The following is a 16,666-nucleotide window of genomic DNA, read 5'->3' on the forward strand; positions in this document are numbered from 1 at the left end:
ATTATCTTTGAATCCAGATGTTATTATTTTTGGAGTATTCTCCTCCATGATAGCTGCCTTGTGTCTTGTGCATCCTTGTAGTTTGCCAGGTCTGTGCCCATTGCATTAACTTCTCAATATGTAGAAAAATGCTAATATTGCATTTTTAAAAAGTCAATCCTTTAGAATCTTCTGTCTTAAGTCTAAGTCCTAATCAAGTCATCAGATCAAGTCATGTGTCGAGTCCCTCACCTCTGGCAAAGGCATAATGAGCCAGTCATATTTGGGAGTAGTTCAACATTTTGAAAAATATGCTCCTTTTTCGATGAGGATTAGATGAGTTAGGTTTGTACAGTGAGCAAATTTGCGACAGCAATGCCCTGACCCACCTCGCTCTGCTTTACTCTGCCTCTGATGGGCTTATCCTGATATTCTTACCCTAACCGATCTCATTCCTCATCCCCAAACATGAAGCTATGGAGCTACTGAAAGCTGCCGGTTATCTTAGCTTAGCATAAAGACTAGAAACAACGGAAAACTGCTGGCCAGGTTTTGCCTAAAGGTAAGAGAATCCACCAGACAAAACCTCTACAGCTCACTGATCAATATTTTATATCTTTTTTGTCTACCAGAAGTCCTTCAACACATACAACTAACAAGGTCGTATGTTCCTACTGCTGAATACGACCCAGTGAAGGACATAAAAGCTCATATATGACCATCAAAGGTGGAAGTTTTAGACATGTTATGATCACCAAAGTTCCTTCGTTATTATTAGAAAAACATCATGGTTTGGCTGAAAATAAGTACAATTGTATAGTTCAGTTCTGTAAAATTATGTATCTCACGTGACAAACATTACATACATCAGGTGAAATCACTCACGCGTCGTATATCACATGGCAAATGTCATTACACACCGTTATGTTTTTGGAGTAGCTCTTTATTAACTGCTTTTGTAAAAGCGAGCTATGTGGTTGTATTCTGGAGGAGGAAAGTCTCTGTTTGATTCATACAAACACTGAACTGTAAAAGCAACAGATGGTGGTATGTACCTTAGTATTTCTTGACCTGGATTACTATAAAAATATAATCTAACTCTTGGATTGAAAAGAGATAAGTGTATTTCCCAAAATGCCGAACTATTTCTTTAACAAATCTATCAACAGATCACAAACAAAAGTGTTTGAATCTTGAGTTCATTATTTAATATGTGCGAACAAACAGAGGCTTTACATTGCTATATTAACTCTACCTTACACCATATTAGTATTACATCAATATTATCATTAATGTTTGAAAAAGTAGTCATGATAATACTTGTGTGCAGGTTCAGACTCATCATTTATATCAAGTCTACTTAAACGAGGTGGATGCTAAGTGAAAGCTCCCCTTATTTTAGCATGCATGTGAGCTTCTTCAGGCCCTTCTTATAAGCTACTGTCAGCCAATGACAGAAGTGTGAGATTTCATCTGGCCTCTGAGGCTGCCTAAGGGGGGCGAGTCTGCCCAAAATTATAGGCCAAATAGGGAAAAAATGACAGCCAACTCTGATATCAGTCTGGGTTGTATTTCCTGGAGAAAATCCAACTCTCCTCGGATTCAGCCTCTCATATATTACATTTTTTCCCCGAACCAATTCCACCTCTTTGCCCCCCGTGTGCACCCACAGATAGATTCAGTATGGTGTCTCCTCCTATGTGCCATTGTTCTCTGGTGTGACTCTATTATTACGCTGCATTTTCTCTCCATAGTTTTACTGTCAGGTCGCCTTTCCTGAAGTTTAATCCCTCAGCTCTGTTCTTCCTCTTATCCACATTTCTCCCTCTGCCTCACCACTTTCACCTCTACCTAAATAAGCCCTTTTTACATTGCATGTTGTCTCGCATTTTCCTCGCGCTAAATTAAATTGTGGAGAAAAACAGTTGGCGATAACAGTGTGCAAGTCTCCATATGCCTCTCTCATGCACTTCCTTCTCTCTGTACTCTTCATTTTACTCCTTTCACCTCTCACTCACAGCCATCCCTAGCTTTGACCTCCTTTCTCGCCCACAAAACTCCCATATGCTCTGTTCTCCCTCCGCCCCAACACACACACACACACACACACACACACACTTTTTCAACGTCTCCAGAGCTACAGCATGTTAGCTGTGGGAGCTGCTCTGATTCCATCTCCCAAATAAATGACTGTGAGGAGATAAAGAGAAGGGAAAGGCAGAACGATTGTGCACTTGGAGAGGGGGGCTCTCGTTCCTCGGAGATAAGCAGGAACATTGAGTGTGTGGGTGTGTTTGTGTGTGTGTGTCTGAGGAGAAGAGGCAGCAGAGAGGAAGCTCCTGAGGGCACCACAACGTGTCACCTTATCAGCCACCAACACTCAGGCTTCACTGAAGACCACCCCTCACTGCTTCTTCTTGATCTGCAGCGATAGGCCACACAGGACTTGCTCTCAAACAGCCAAAGGTAATCATGTGCGGAATCATACCGCCATCAACCTGTGAACTCGCTGATATGAAACTGACGCACGTTGCATTCAGGCAGGATGAAATGTTTCCTGGCACCGTCTTCTTCCTTTAAAGGATAACTACAGTATTTTTCAACCTGGAACTGTTTTCCAATGTTTTTCTGTCTAAGTGACTAATGGAGACGACAATTTTGGAAATTGTTCCAATATTGAGCAAGCGCACTGCAGGTGGCAGCCGCAAAACAGGCTGCAATTTAACCCTTAGGGCCCACTTTAATATTATACACACTCGTATTGATCTGTGCACAAAATGCGCTCTTCAGAATAGGGCTATAAAAAATAAAATGATTTTCTGTTTCCATTAAGTTGTTTTTTTTATTAATATGAGCCTTAATCATAAATATCCAACATTCATTAATTTTCTGGATTTTAACCCTTTAACTGCTAGGTTTTTGTCATGATGCCACTATGTTATTAGATTAAAAAAAAAAAAAAAGAAAATGAACCATTTTCAATATAAGAAATGCAAAGCTTTTTTTAATAATCACAACCTAGGATATGTTTTTATCCTTTGATGGCTGTTGCATCAAAAACTGTAGTTTGAATGGTCTCAATGGTGCATTTTTTGCACTCAAATGAGGATTAAAAAGCATGTAACATGTGCCAAACAGTCCCTAAGGGTTAAACACTAGGGTATTTGTGCACCCTCAATTTATGCCCACTAAAAGTGTTTGCTTTTGCCACTGAGAGGCTAATGTTGTTATTTTCAGTGTTAAACAACATTATGGAAATGATTCCGACAGCAATAGACCTTTTTGCTGATGTGTTAGATCCTTTTGATTAACAAGAAATGACTCTGGAATCAACATTGCCAATATGGGCGGTTTATGGTATTACCAGCCATTCTCACTCCGACCTCGTCAAACAGCACCGCTCAGTGCTTTTGGTGTAAGTGTGCAACGCAAAAAACGCACCTTTTGCATGTGTGTGGACAACACCACACAGAAGGGAGAACACAGCCAGATAGAACCAGTCCTTGTGTTATTATATGTCACGTCCACTTGATATGCACATGAGCATACTGGGTGGGGATACCTAACTAGTAAATTGTAGACATGATAAGTAACAGGACTACAAACAGCCGGTGGCCAGCAGCAGCAGAGAGACGGTATGTTTTTTACATCTAACTTGATGAATTAAGGATATATTTTGACCAAACCAGAGCTGGTGATTATTGGATCAGTAGACTTACTTAGTAAATTACTAGCAAGAGTAACCAAGAAGTTTAGGGCGAGTTTTATTTTGTTTTGAATAAAGTGTGTTTTATGATGAGTGAACGACGCAATAAAACCTCATCAGTTTTCTGTGACTGAGAGAAAGTTGAATTAAAAAGGGGCACAGCTGTATTTCTTTGGTTAATAAGAAAACAGGTGTGAGTATATTACCTTTTTCTTAAACATTTTGTTGGTCACTATTGACAATATTTTAGTCTGAAAAGCTGAAGGTAAGTAGCGCACTATATCCCAATGACATTTCAGAAAGGTATGAAATATTAAGTCTAGAGTGTAACATTATGAAATTTTAGTGTGTATAGAGCCAGTATATTATCACATATAACTGGGTGAATTTCATTCAACCAAACATGAGTTGGGGATGGTTGTTTTGTGAGTTTTTAGCTTGTTTGTTGTTTCTTTCGACTTTAAATGAACTGTGTTTTTCAATGACAAAAATAATGTTTATCTAAATGTTGTCTGGCGGCTTTGGTGATAAAGGTACCGTTTCGGGTTTAACAAAAAAGGTCTTACTCTTTAACAAAAAGGTCTATCTCTGTAGGGATTCTCTCCATAATTTTATCAGACACTTAAAATAACAATCTGAGTCTTTCAGTGTAAAAACAAGTACTTTTAAGGGATGTAAATTGGTGGTGCAAATTGCCCATCATTGTTACACTGCAGCCTGTTTCGAGCTGCTGGCTGCTACAGTCTCGCTCAATACTGGACCAAAAATTGTTGATCCCATCAGTCACTTAGACACAAAAACATTGGAAAACAGAGTCAAGGTTGAAAAATCCTGAAGTTATCCTTTAAGAATGAAAATACATGAAAAAGATTTAAAAAGGCTGTTTGATTTTCTCTCATGACGCCCCCCCCAAAAACAGAGCTGCACTGCACGGGTCAGCGGCTTTGTTGAATTTTGGATGAATCTGCGATAATGAATAATTGCATTTTCCTTCAAGAGACTCAGACTTGTTTTTATGAAGGGAGCTTAATGTGAATAATGGATCTCTATGCTCCATCTATTCACCAGACACTTTTTCTTTCCCACACACACACATAATCTCTTTCCAGCTCCCCAAAGTTCCTCGCTTGCTTCGCCGCAACAGTTTAGTAATTAGGACCAACAGCTGCGATTTCTGACACAACTAGTCAGCATGTCACAGCCGAGCAGATCCCCCACACTTCCTTTCACCCGTTCACTTTACAGTCTGCTGCCGGCGCTCCCTTTCTTCCTCCGCTCCCTCTTACCATGACAAATTGGGATCGGAAGATGAATGCCTAATGTTTTGTTTTTCTCCATGTTTTCCGTCTCCTCCTATCACTCTGCACAAGTATTTGTAGGCCTTCTTTTAATCGCTGCAGTTGAGTGAATATTTAGCGATATACGTGAGGGGATGTGCGATGTGCCGAGACGAAAACACGCAATATTGTGGGTTTGTCTGCAAGTTATGTGTGGTGTATTACCTGCTACTTGTGTCTGTAATTAGTGAGAGAAACTGACAGAGGGGAATGGCTCCTAATACCCTTGTTTGTGGAAATCTGTTCACTATTTAATGTTTCAGCCATGAATAAACATTACATTTGGCAAAATGAGTAAATACAGCAGCAGACGTGTCTATTCAGGGGAGATATGGAACAACTAAACAAAACAAAGGCCAAAATCACTTCCTTTTAACTATTTAGTGCACAGTAATTACTGACCAACATTTTATTTGAGTGTCCGAGCACTATATAATGTGCACAAAAATTCCAAAAATGCAACAAAAAGCTAATATTATAGACTACTTTCAGCTAACAATACCACATTTTCACATTTTGAAAATGGAAAAATTACCTTTGATCAACTCTACAGGTGAATTTCAGGAATTTCAACGTATCAGTGATTTTGAGGTAAACTCTGTCCATACTTAGACAACTGAATATCCAGAATAAAAATTAGCATTGCACGTTTCTGCAAACCACAGCTCATTTGCACGTTATTATGTAGCAGATGTGCTGACATTTAACATTTTACTACTATGATTAATGTGTATTTATATTTAGGCACAAAGACTTCTTGTTTATGGAAAGGAAAATATCATATTTGGGCTTAAAATACTTGTTGCTCACTAAAAAACAACTGCTTGTGTTGGCACAATTGTTGCTGGAAATGAAACTGATGTCTTGCTAGAAAATCATCGACTTTGAAAGCACAATCACGGCAGGAATTGCCCATGATATTTTGTTAAAAAAAAGCCACTTTTGTTGGCACAATTGTCACTGGAATGATCCGCCATCTTGCTAAAAAACATCTGCTTTTGGTACAATCACAGCTCGAAATGCAGCCAATGTCTCCCTAAAAAACAATTACTTTTGGTGACCAATCACAGCTGAAAATGCAGCGATGTCTTGCTTAAAAAGAACTAATTATGTTGTTTATTGGTCTTAAACAGTGGTCTGCACCCTGCCCGCCATCTTTCGGGTGTCACGTCATCCACCATCCCCTCCTCCTCCCACTGAAAAAGGCATACATGTAATCAGAGCTACTTTGGAAATGTTCATATGATGTGTATCAAATGTACAAATGTAATGTATCCCTGGTTTGCCAAAATGTACAACGTCAACATATTCTTCTGATAACAGGGCACACCAGTGCTTTGAGCTAAACACAAATATCAGCATGCTAACAACCTACAGACGGCCAACATTCTGATGTTGAGCAGATATAATATTTCCATGTTCATCATCTTAGTTTTGCATGTCATATGTGCAAACTAGGACTAGATACAAAGTACAGCTGCTGAAGCAAATGGGAATGTCATTAGTTTTGCAAAGTGGTGGACAAATCAGAGCCATTACCAAAGTAATTGGGATATATCACTCGGAGGCCATGAGTATCTGTTTCTAATGCCATGGCAGTCCATCCAAAAGGTTTCAAGATATTTCACTATGGTACCAGATGGTCAACCTCATAGTGGTGCTAAAGAAAAGTCATGGGATTGTAAGAGTCCTTAAAATTCATTCAATTGGCTCCATGGGTAATTATATTACTTGTAATGGCAATCCATCTAATAACTGTTTTTAGTTTTGAACAAGGTGGAGGACAGACTGACTGACTGACATTGGCTTCCCTAAAGCCAATGTTTTTCAGAAAATCTAGTCTCTCTTCATTCTATTTTATAGTAAAAAAAAGTACTGCTTTATAATAAGGGCTGCCTTGTAACCGATGTATTTATAAAAAGTTAATAAAACATTTACTAATCCTTTGTAGATATGTGAAAAAACATGAATGAGAAATACTTTTGGTAGATTGGCCTTTAATCCATCAGGAAGATCCCACCAATGGCCAATTTACAAACTTATGCCAGGATCAATTTCAAATAACCATAAACATGACAAAGCAAAGACAGCAATGACCTTGTTGGTGCTGTCAAGTGGAGCAGAGAAGATGGTCCCTGATAGCTGTGATTGGTCAGGGTCCAACCTGTGGTCTGCCATGTCTGCCTGCCAAAAAACTATGACTGTGGTCGCTTAATGTGGATCAGTGCCCATCCGGAAAGGCAAAAACATTGTCTGACCTCCATATCACCTTCTGGAAAAGGGCTGCAGAGTATTTGGACCATGATCCATGCATTGACCTTTCGTCGGGCTTTTGTAAGAACAGCTTATTCATTGTGATTCAGTAACCTTAACAAATGCAGATCACAGTTGCTGATGGCACAATCCTGGCAGGAAAAGCAGCAATATCTTGGTAAAAGTTTCTCAGCTTTAATGGCACTATCCCTGCTGATGGGTTGCTACAAAACAACCATGTTTGGAGCCTAAAAAGCTGAAGGAAACACACAGACTGGTCACTACAAAACACCAACAATTTCAGCCTAAAAAGCCGCTGAAAAAAAACTGATGGGTGGCTACAAAACACCCACAACTGGAGCCTAAGAGTCGAAGGAAAAACACAGACTGCTACAAAACACCCAGATTTGGAGCCTAGAAGCCAATGAAAACACACCAAAAAAGGGGCCATTAGCCTAAAAAGTTGATGGAAAAAATAGATAGGTTTCAAAACACCAAGATTCGGAGTCTAAAAGCCAATCAACACACACCAATGGATCGCTACAAAAAAAACAATGATTGGAGCCTAATAGCGTATGGAAAAAACAGATGGGTTGCTACAAAACACCCCTAATTGGAGTTTGAAAGCTGCTCAAAACACACCGATGGGTTGCTACAAGATGCCCATAACTGGAGCCCAAAAAGCCACTGGAAACACAGCCATGACTAGCTACAACACAACCAGTTTTGTTGTTTGTTGGTCTCTGTAGTTGGCTTGATGGCCATCTAGCCTCTGTGAAAATGCTTTCCACTGTCCCGCTCCATCTCCGTCAGTTTATGCATCACATCACTGTTGAAATGTTGATACATGCAAATGTAACACATTTTTATTATGGCAACAGGGCTGTAATTTGAAGCTTGTAATGGGTCATAATCCCAAGTGTCCTGCATGAATATAAAATGTGCTTGATGCCTATCCAGCCCTGACATCTATAAATGATTTTGTTTTTACAGCCTGGTAACCCAAAAGCTATTTTTATTGATGATAACTGATCTATAAAGCATATTAAAAAAATCCATCTACTCTTTGTGAAGGATGCCTTAGTAATTACAAGTGGTTCTCTAAGAAAAGACTGAAGATGAACAGCACTATTTTTGAACTGTGGATGATATTTTCCATAAATTAAATTGTTCATTCATGCCCTGACAGGTGACCTTTTCAGCTCCTTAGTCTCCAACAAGAAAGAAGACAAATTAAGCGATTAATGTTAATGGCGTGCAGTCAGAATAGCAGCACTAAAACCAAGTAAAAGTGACACAGTGCAAGAGAGTTCCTTCATAATAAAACTGTCAACAGCCAGCTGCCATTCAAGGTATTCCTGATATCTCATTTCAGTTTGTTAGCAGAGTTTCCTAGATGTGTTTCTGCTGCAGGTGCTGCAAAGCAGGTGACCTTTAAGTGACTTTTCTATCTGCAAACCAACACACAGTCTTGCCTGTCCCCGTGGACATAGAGTTCTCTACGGCAGCATAACCAGCCCATTTTATTCTATTTTATCTCTTTGCTCAAACACAGCAGGAATAATAAGTAGCATTTATGTTCTCATAGGTAAATACTGTAAAATTATACTGCATTGTGTGACCATTATAATAAAATTCTGCAGCTACCGCTATCTGCTTTTAAACCGTAATTACATGAATACATTATTTCCTCTTTGTGTTGGAGAAAAGGCAGAAAAAAAGCTTTTATAATCCATCATCAAAGCTAACTTCAAATACAAATGAGAATGCTTTTAAGTTTTTACAAATTAAAAAAGTTTTTCCAGCAATGTAAAAATTTGATAAATTACCCCTCCATTATTTTTCTTTTTTCATCTTTAAGTAGATATACCGCCATGGCGTTGTAGGCCTCTGCACACCAGGCAAGTTTCACTTTGAGTTTACATCCAAGTCTATGAAAACATGGATGTTTCACACACTGGAGAGCTTTACAATCAGCACAGTTTCAATGTGCTCTTGAGGGTTCTTGAGTTATGGCCAAAACCATCCTGTATGAGGTCAAATTTGAGGAAAATTCTTCAAGGTCACCTTCAGATATTCTCTTCACAAGAATGAGACAAATGCAAGGTCACAGTGATCTTGACCTTTGAATACCACATTTTAATCAGCTCATCATTAGAGTCCAGCTGACTGTTTAGGATAGGATAGGATTTATTAATCTCCAAAGCGGAAACTCATTTGCCACCATGGTCAACATACAACAACAAGGCATAAGCCAAGCACAGTACAACATACAACAATAAAAACAGCACCAGGCATAGTCACTGAGGGAGCGCAGTAGTCCACCACAACAACAATAGTAAAATGCTAAAAAGTATCCATACAACTACCTCCGAACATGAAAGAAAAAGAAAATAATGAATAAAACTATTAAGGATGTGCAATTATTAACAAATACAATACTACAGTACAATAACAGTGACAGTAAAATCAACACAGACTATAGCACAGCAGTGTTAGTCAGCAGTCTTTACCGTCATTTGAATAATATCGCTCTCACAAGAATGAGATGAATGTAAAGTCACTGTGACCTTGACCTTTGGCCACCAAGATATATCTAGTATATAGATTCGTATATATATATAGACATATATAGATAGATAGATAGATAGATAGATAGATAGATAGATAGATAGACCTTAGTACAGGCAGACGGATGGCAGATGGATGGACGTACAAACAGACAAATGGATGAACAGATGGATGGACAAACGAATAAACAGACAAATGGACGGACGGATGGACAAACAACCCAAAAACATAATGCCTCCAGCCACGGCTGTCTACGGCGTGAAGGCATAAAAGCTGCCGCTGGATGAATTACCTTGTGTTTATTTGTATGTGCACCTACAACTCAATCTCCTCTCCTTTTGGTTCTTCATTAGACACAGAAAGGCCAATTATCTCCAACAGGCTCGCTGAGGAGTGACCCCAAGAGAGTGAGTGGGGAGTGCTAACAATTATCCAACCTCCAAGATAAGAATTTGATCCATTTACTCTGAAGTATTTGGCAGCCAGCACATCCACTGTGCACTCTGAAACCCTCCAAAGAGAGTCTCTCTGCTCCTCTTTTTTTTTTTGGCCTGAAAATCTGTCTTCCTGTTGACTGTCAAGAGAGAGATGTGAATCAAAGAGGAGGCGAGAGAGAGAGATGGGCTTTTATAAGCTGGAAGTGCAGGAGGAAAGACGCCTGGATGACTTTTTTAACCTTGGGCACATCATGTTCACTCACTTGTCACTGCTTTAGTGGGTGTGAAGCAGCGCACAACTATCCTATCAACAGGGGTTTGAGTGGCATGAAATAGAGATAAAAAGCTGTGCGACTCAGCAGGAAGTGATGCACGGCACAAATAAACTCAACCAAGGACACAGTTGCTCTGTTTTTCTGTTGATATTAAGTGCAATACTAAACTGCAAAGGTATGAATTGATGGTCATGTGTATTTCCTCGCATGCACACGTGAGCGTCACACCACCATTCACTTGCAAACTCTAATTACTTAAACTGAGTACGTATTTAGTGGAAGCTGCAAATAAACCCAGCGCCCCGATTGATTTTCGCACAAAAGAAACAATCAGCAAGCCATCGATGCAGGGAAGCATGGGTGTGTGTGTGCGTGTGTGTGTGTGCGTCACGCGGGAAGAGTGATGGGATTAATGTATGCAATAATTGGGGTGACAGAGGGTCAAAGCTGGATTGGTAATGAGGCTCTTGGTTCTGGGGACAAGGTGCCCTCTCGTGAATAGCACACGTGAACCAAAATGTTTTCTTTCCACTGTGAAGCAGAGTTCAGGCAGGATCTGTGAAAAACAACACGTAGAGCGACGCTTAAGGCTTCTGACTGAACGGAAAGAGTTTAATATTCCAGTGAGAAAAATGTAAGCTTCCAAGGTACAACGCAGTATTACACGAAGTACAAAATGAAGATACATGGAGTTCCACTTGTGACACAGTAACATTCATATAATATCATTGGAGTAAGGTAGCACATTGTAAGCATTTTCCTTAATAGATTATTGGTTAAAAATTCAAAATTGATTCGTTTAGCTGTTGTAAAAAAAACAAAAACTTTGCTTATTTAAAAAAAAAAATGCATTTTCCTCAATCAAAGCAGCATATTGCATACACTGACAGCGTTGTACCAATTGATCGATTAAATATCAAGTTTGATTAAATTCTTTAAGACTGATTAATCAATCGCTGATTGTTATCACCCCTACAATGAGATAACGTTCAGGGACGGTGTGTGTAAATTTACACCTATTACGTGCATCGTGTCTTTTAAAAATACGGCTCTGTTTTCACAGAAAATATACAGTTTCTGCTCGTTAAAAGTCTTTTAAGAATAGAAATTTTTAAATAAAGTAATTTAAAGACTTTCTTTTTGCATCTCCTTGTCATTGTTTTTCATCTCTGAAAATGTTTTGCATCTCTTTTGAGTCATTTTACTTCTCTTTGGGGTTGTTTTACATCTCGTTGAGAATGTTTTGCATCTCCTTGTCATCATTTTGAATTCTTTGTGATTGCTGAGACGCATTGCATCTTTTTAGGATAGTTCGTGTCTCTTTTGAGTCATTTTGCATCTCTATGGGGTTGTTTTTTGTGTCTTTGGGGTTATCCACGGACAATTACTAGAAAAACTTTATCATGCAAAACAAAAATCCATGACCTTTCCACAACTTTCTATGATTTTCACTAATTCCATGACATCTGCAGGCCTGAAAAATGTGATTGTAAAATTCAATGACTTTTCCAAGTATTCCATGACCATATAGCAACCCTGATAATAGCAACACCGCCATTATATTTTATTCCCTTACACAAGTGAGGAGAATTCAAATTTCAGTTTGACTGTAAAAATGTATTTTATTCCCTGATCTTCACCCACAGATTAAAATCAATAGTCATGAAATCAGTGACCTCCGTGACTTCCCAGCAGCCATCAAGCTGCTGCTCTGTAGGAACGTGAAACGTGCAGGGTCACTGAGGGCTTTGGCACCTGATCGCATTTAGACCTGCTCCTCCTTCTGTACCAGCCTGTTAGAATTCATATTAAGGCAGATATCTGAGGTACAGCATGAAATATGCAACTGCAGCTTCCACTCTAAGTAGATGTTATAGCCTGTGCTTGCTCACTCTCTTCCTCCCCCTCCCCGTATCACATACCAACACATATCGTCACCTCTAAGTCTCCACACTCCCTGCTGCTTTCACAGTCGACTCTATCAGTCCCGCCTCTTCTGCTATATCAAAATGGAAATGATGGACAGGCAATCTATATGGAAATGGTATACAGGTGTACCAAGACTGTGCTCAGGGAACATGGACATCCTTGGTCTTAATCTGTGGTTCCCGTACACAACGTTACATTCTCTGAGGAAATGGCTCTGTTGTTGTTTGGCTTTGATGCATCAGCAGCTTGAAGGGTGTTTTTTTAGACTGTCACTGATGGGAAAAAAACAACACAGAACATGGCAATTATTGGTGCCGTGGGTTTGTATTGAGCGACTCAAACAACAGCCTTTATAAATAGAATCAACTATTTATCCATGTTTTAAATTGCTGTAATAACTTGTATTGTCCAAGGAGTAAAATGAATGCGCTCACTGTATTATTTCCATTTTTTTCATCATGTTTTCCACTTCTGAATGGCAATATTTCAATGACGTCATCTTGCTGTACCCTCTTCCTCTGCAATGTTTAAATAGCACTGGACTGGAGAGTTAATGCCACCAACTGTTTATCTTCATGCGCCAAACTCCCAGTATTTGCATAACAGTAATGGATGGAAGAGCACATAAATCTTCCTTTGGCCAATAATATGGAAATTTGCAGTGGTGGATGAAGTACCTGAAGGCCATATTTGAGTAAAAGTGCACTTATCTTACCAGAAAATGACTTTGGTAGAAGTTAAAGTCACCTTTTGGAATATAACTTGAGTACACTACCATACATAACCTGAAAAATGGAGCCTATAATACACTGGTTAAAACAGAATGAAATAAAGCATATTGTAAAAATGAAGTGCAATCAGTTAAAACCAGCAGCGCTTCTAGGATTTGAAGACACTGGGGGTTTAGCCCTGATCTCAGTAGTAAAAGACTGCAGTTTTTTTCCTTTAAAAGTTTTCGGCATTTTTTTTTTTCTTTTAAATTTTTTGATGATTACTGAAAACTTTTGGCAATTTTTTTGTTTTTAAAACTTTATTTAAAACTTAAAACTTGTTGATTAATGAAGAAAACATGCCTTCCAGACCTGTGGACCCACAAAAATAAAAATCACCAAAATGACAACATTTATTAAAGCCATAAACTGTAAAAACAGAAAATACCACTGCATTTTCAAATTTACTACGGTCGTTGAACACATTATATCATGTGGTCGGAAGGCTTCGTGCATTTCCCTGAGTCACTCTGGCACAAGGAAAAATAGTTGTAGTTTTGGGGTTTTTTTTTTTTTAAAACCGTCTTCTGATAAATAAAGAACAGTCCCTTTGGCCTATGCTTATTTTTTGGAAAAAAATGCTTTGTTGTATGTCTCTATAATAAGATGACTTGTCAGATTATTAAATTGCACTTTAAGCTTCATCACACAACTTGTCAAACGTTGCTCATACATTCATAATCATAAAGCTTTTACAGTGCAGCGTTGTCTATACAGTTGTGCGTAGTTGGAAGTTGTGTTATTGTACTGATTGAGTTAATCTCTGCTGTAATTATGCAGAATCTGTGTGCAACAGTTGTGTGGAAATCAGACGTGATGTCATGTCATGTAGGTGTATATTCACCCAGTATTTTGGTGAGAGAAAACAACCGTTTGAGGTCCCAATCAGCATATTTAACAGCATATAATTTACTCCTGCATGTTTAATCTCCTCTTTGTTATGCCCTGCCGTTTCCAATGCTACTAATGAAGCGGAAAAGACACACGAATAATGAAAACTAAGTGTTGTAAAACAATTTCATGATATTTCTAAGAAAGAATTAAGCAGAAAGGTATACAAGCAGTCGAAACACCAGCTAAATTGAATCCTGGGGGCCCTGAAGCTTTTTTGCAGTGTCACCAGGAAATTAACATGATAAAGAGTTCTTCTTCCTACTTACATAACCCACTTCCTCCCACTGACTTTGTACACAGAGGACTTTATTACATTCAGCTCCAAATAAAGCTATGCAATATTGGATTCGAGAGAAAGAACGGGAGAAATTTGGGGAGACAGAGCGCGAGGAAGAGTCAGAGAGGATTAGACGATGAGGTAGGTTTGTGGAAAAGAAAGGTAAGAGAGGCGCAGAGGAGGCTGGAGCCCGCCTCTTCTTGACACATTCAATATGCTGCTGTGGGTACACACTGTTCAATGCCAAGTTGTTGTTTTCCCCTCCGAGACCCACCGTGCTGCCTGCAACCCAGCCTGCCTCCTCTAACACGCTGCTTCAGAAAGGTCAGAGCGGACTCCGCAGTACCGCTTCCTACAGCTGGACTGCTGATAAGTATGAAGACATAGCTGCATTCCCAGGTGAGTTTCTGGCATTATTGAACCGTTAAAACTCGAGAGCACAGCGAGATCAAACAGAGGAAGTGCAACGAGGGCCAAGCGGTGCCTCGACTTCAGGCTCAGGGCGAAGCTCGTGACCAAAAAGGTGCCGCCCGAAATCCCTGACCAATAAAGAGGTCTGACAAAGGTTTGTGGAGACTTGAGGTTGTTATCATCACTCCATCATTTCCACTGACATCCTCTTGACCAAGAACTTAATCTTTAGCACCAGTTTTCCACTTTATTCACAGTTTTAGGCTGTTAAAACCATCTAACTCCAAACTGAGTGGCAGAATCTCAACAAGTATATCCAGTGTGGGCTCGTTCAGAGCCTGGTTCCAGACCAAGGGCTAGCTCAGGGTCTGAAGAATGAAACTAAATGCCAAAAACTGCATTTACTATTTAATCCAGGTCACTACATGGACAGCAGTTAACATTTATACCATGTTAAGCTTTACATGTGATCAAAAATTTAAATGTAATACGTGAATTAATAAAAATGATTCTTAGCATTGACCAAAGATTGACTTTTGCCCGCCATGTTTATGCATTAATGACGTCAAATTGGCAACTCGTGTTATAAAATAATGTTGTTATCAATGTTAGTATTCTCGCCTGGCATGCTAACAGATGCATATACTAAAATGTGCAACTACTAAAAGTAAATGATAGCTACTAGGCACAAAACAACGTAAAATACCATTTTTTACAGTCTATTGCTTACAGTTTTCACACTTTCAGCCATTTCTGCTGCGACTCCAGTATCATCACTGGTAATCATGACTTTGGAGGGCCATTCATGTGCTAGTAACTTGTAAATTACGATATTTCTGAGGAGCATGTGAAGGAAGCATTAGCTCCAACCTCTTATCCAAATATGATCACTTCTAGCTACAAAAATCCAGGATGAAAATGCCAAACTCGAAGCTTCAAAAAGGGGCCTACAATCCACTGGGTGATGTCATGGTGGCTACATCCTTCATTTTATACAAACTGTGGTCGAGAAGTTTAAATTGCTGTTCAAATTTCCAATTCTTTTTCCTGCAATTTAAATAAGTCTGGTCTTTACTGACTGGGACAAAAACAACCAACCAATCAGAGCTTTGCAGAAGTGATTAACTCTGGAGTCCATCTTCTGTTAGTGCCATTAAAATGGCGACAAAGAAAATATTCACCATATCTTAGAACGTCTGTCATATTTTGTATCCTTGGAAACCTTTGACTTCCCTTGTAGAATATTAAATAAAGTTCTGTGAGTTTGAACAATATTTGGCCGCACAGTATGAGCTTAATGACTGGCCAACCGTCAGCCGCTGCTTGTTGAGAGGTTTAACTCAGCATGTAGGAAAAGCGAAAGAAGTGTCAGCGTGTTGAGTGCGTATCAGAGTGAAAACGCTCCTACAAATTAAAAGAAATTAAGATTTGTTGCATAAATGTTTTTTTCTTGAGGAGATCTTGTTTGCGAGGGGCATAAATGAACCGGATGACATTTAGCTTTCAACAGTCAACACTGGCTGAAATGTATTTTTATTCACACATATGGTCCATGCTGTTGCCATAGCAACAGGTTATTCTACCAGAACAAAGGAGGCTTAAAAAGTGGTTATATATCTGACAAACTTCATTTCCTTGTCTTTCTCTCTCTTTTCTCAGCGTCAACAATAGACTCTCTCTCTCTTTTAGCTCAGACTGCCCCCTCTCTCTAAAATAACACACATCTGTGTATCTTCTGCCTGATCTCATCTCAAACACCTCATCTCGAGCCCCGTTTGCCTTCAGATGTGGCTCTGTTGATGCTTTGTTCTTCCTGCTTCGCTCTCT

This window comes from Plectropomus leopardus, chromosome 16, assembly GCF_008729295.1.
Source record: "Plectropomus leopardus isolate mb chromosome 16, YSFRI_Pleo_2.0, whole genome shotgun sequence".
Classification (NCBI taxonomy): domain Eukaryota; kingdom Metazoa; phylum Chordata; class Actinopteri; order Perciformes; family Serranidae; genus Plectropomus; species Plectropomus leopardus.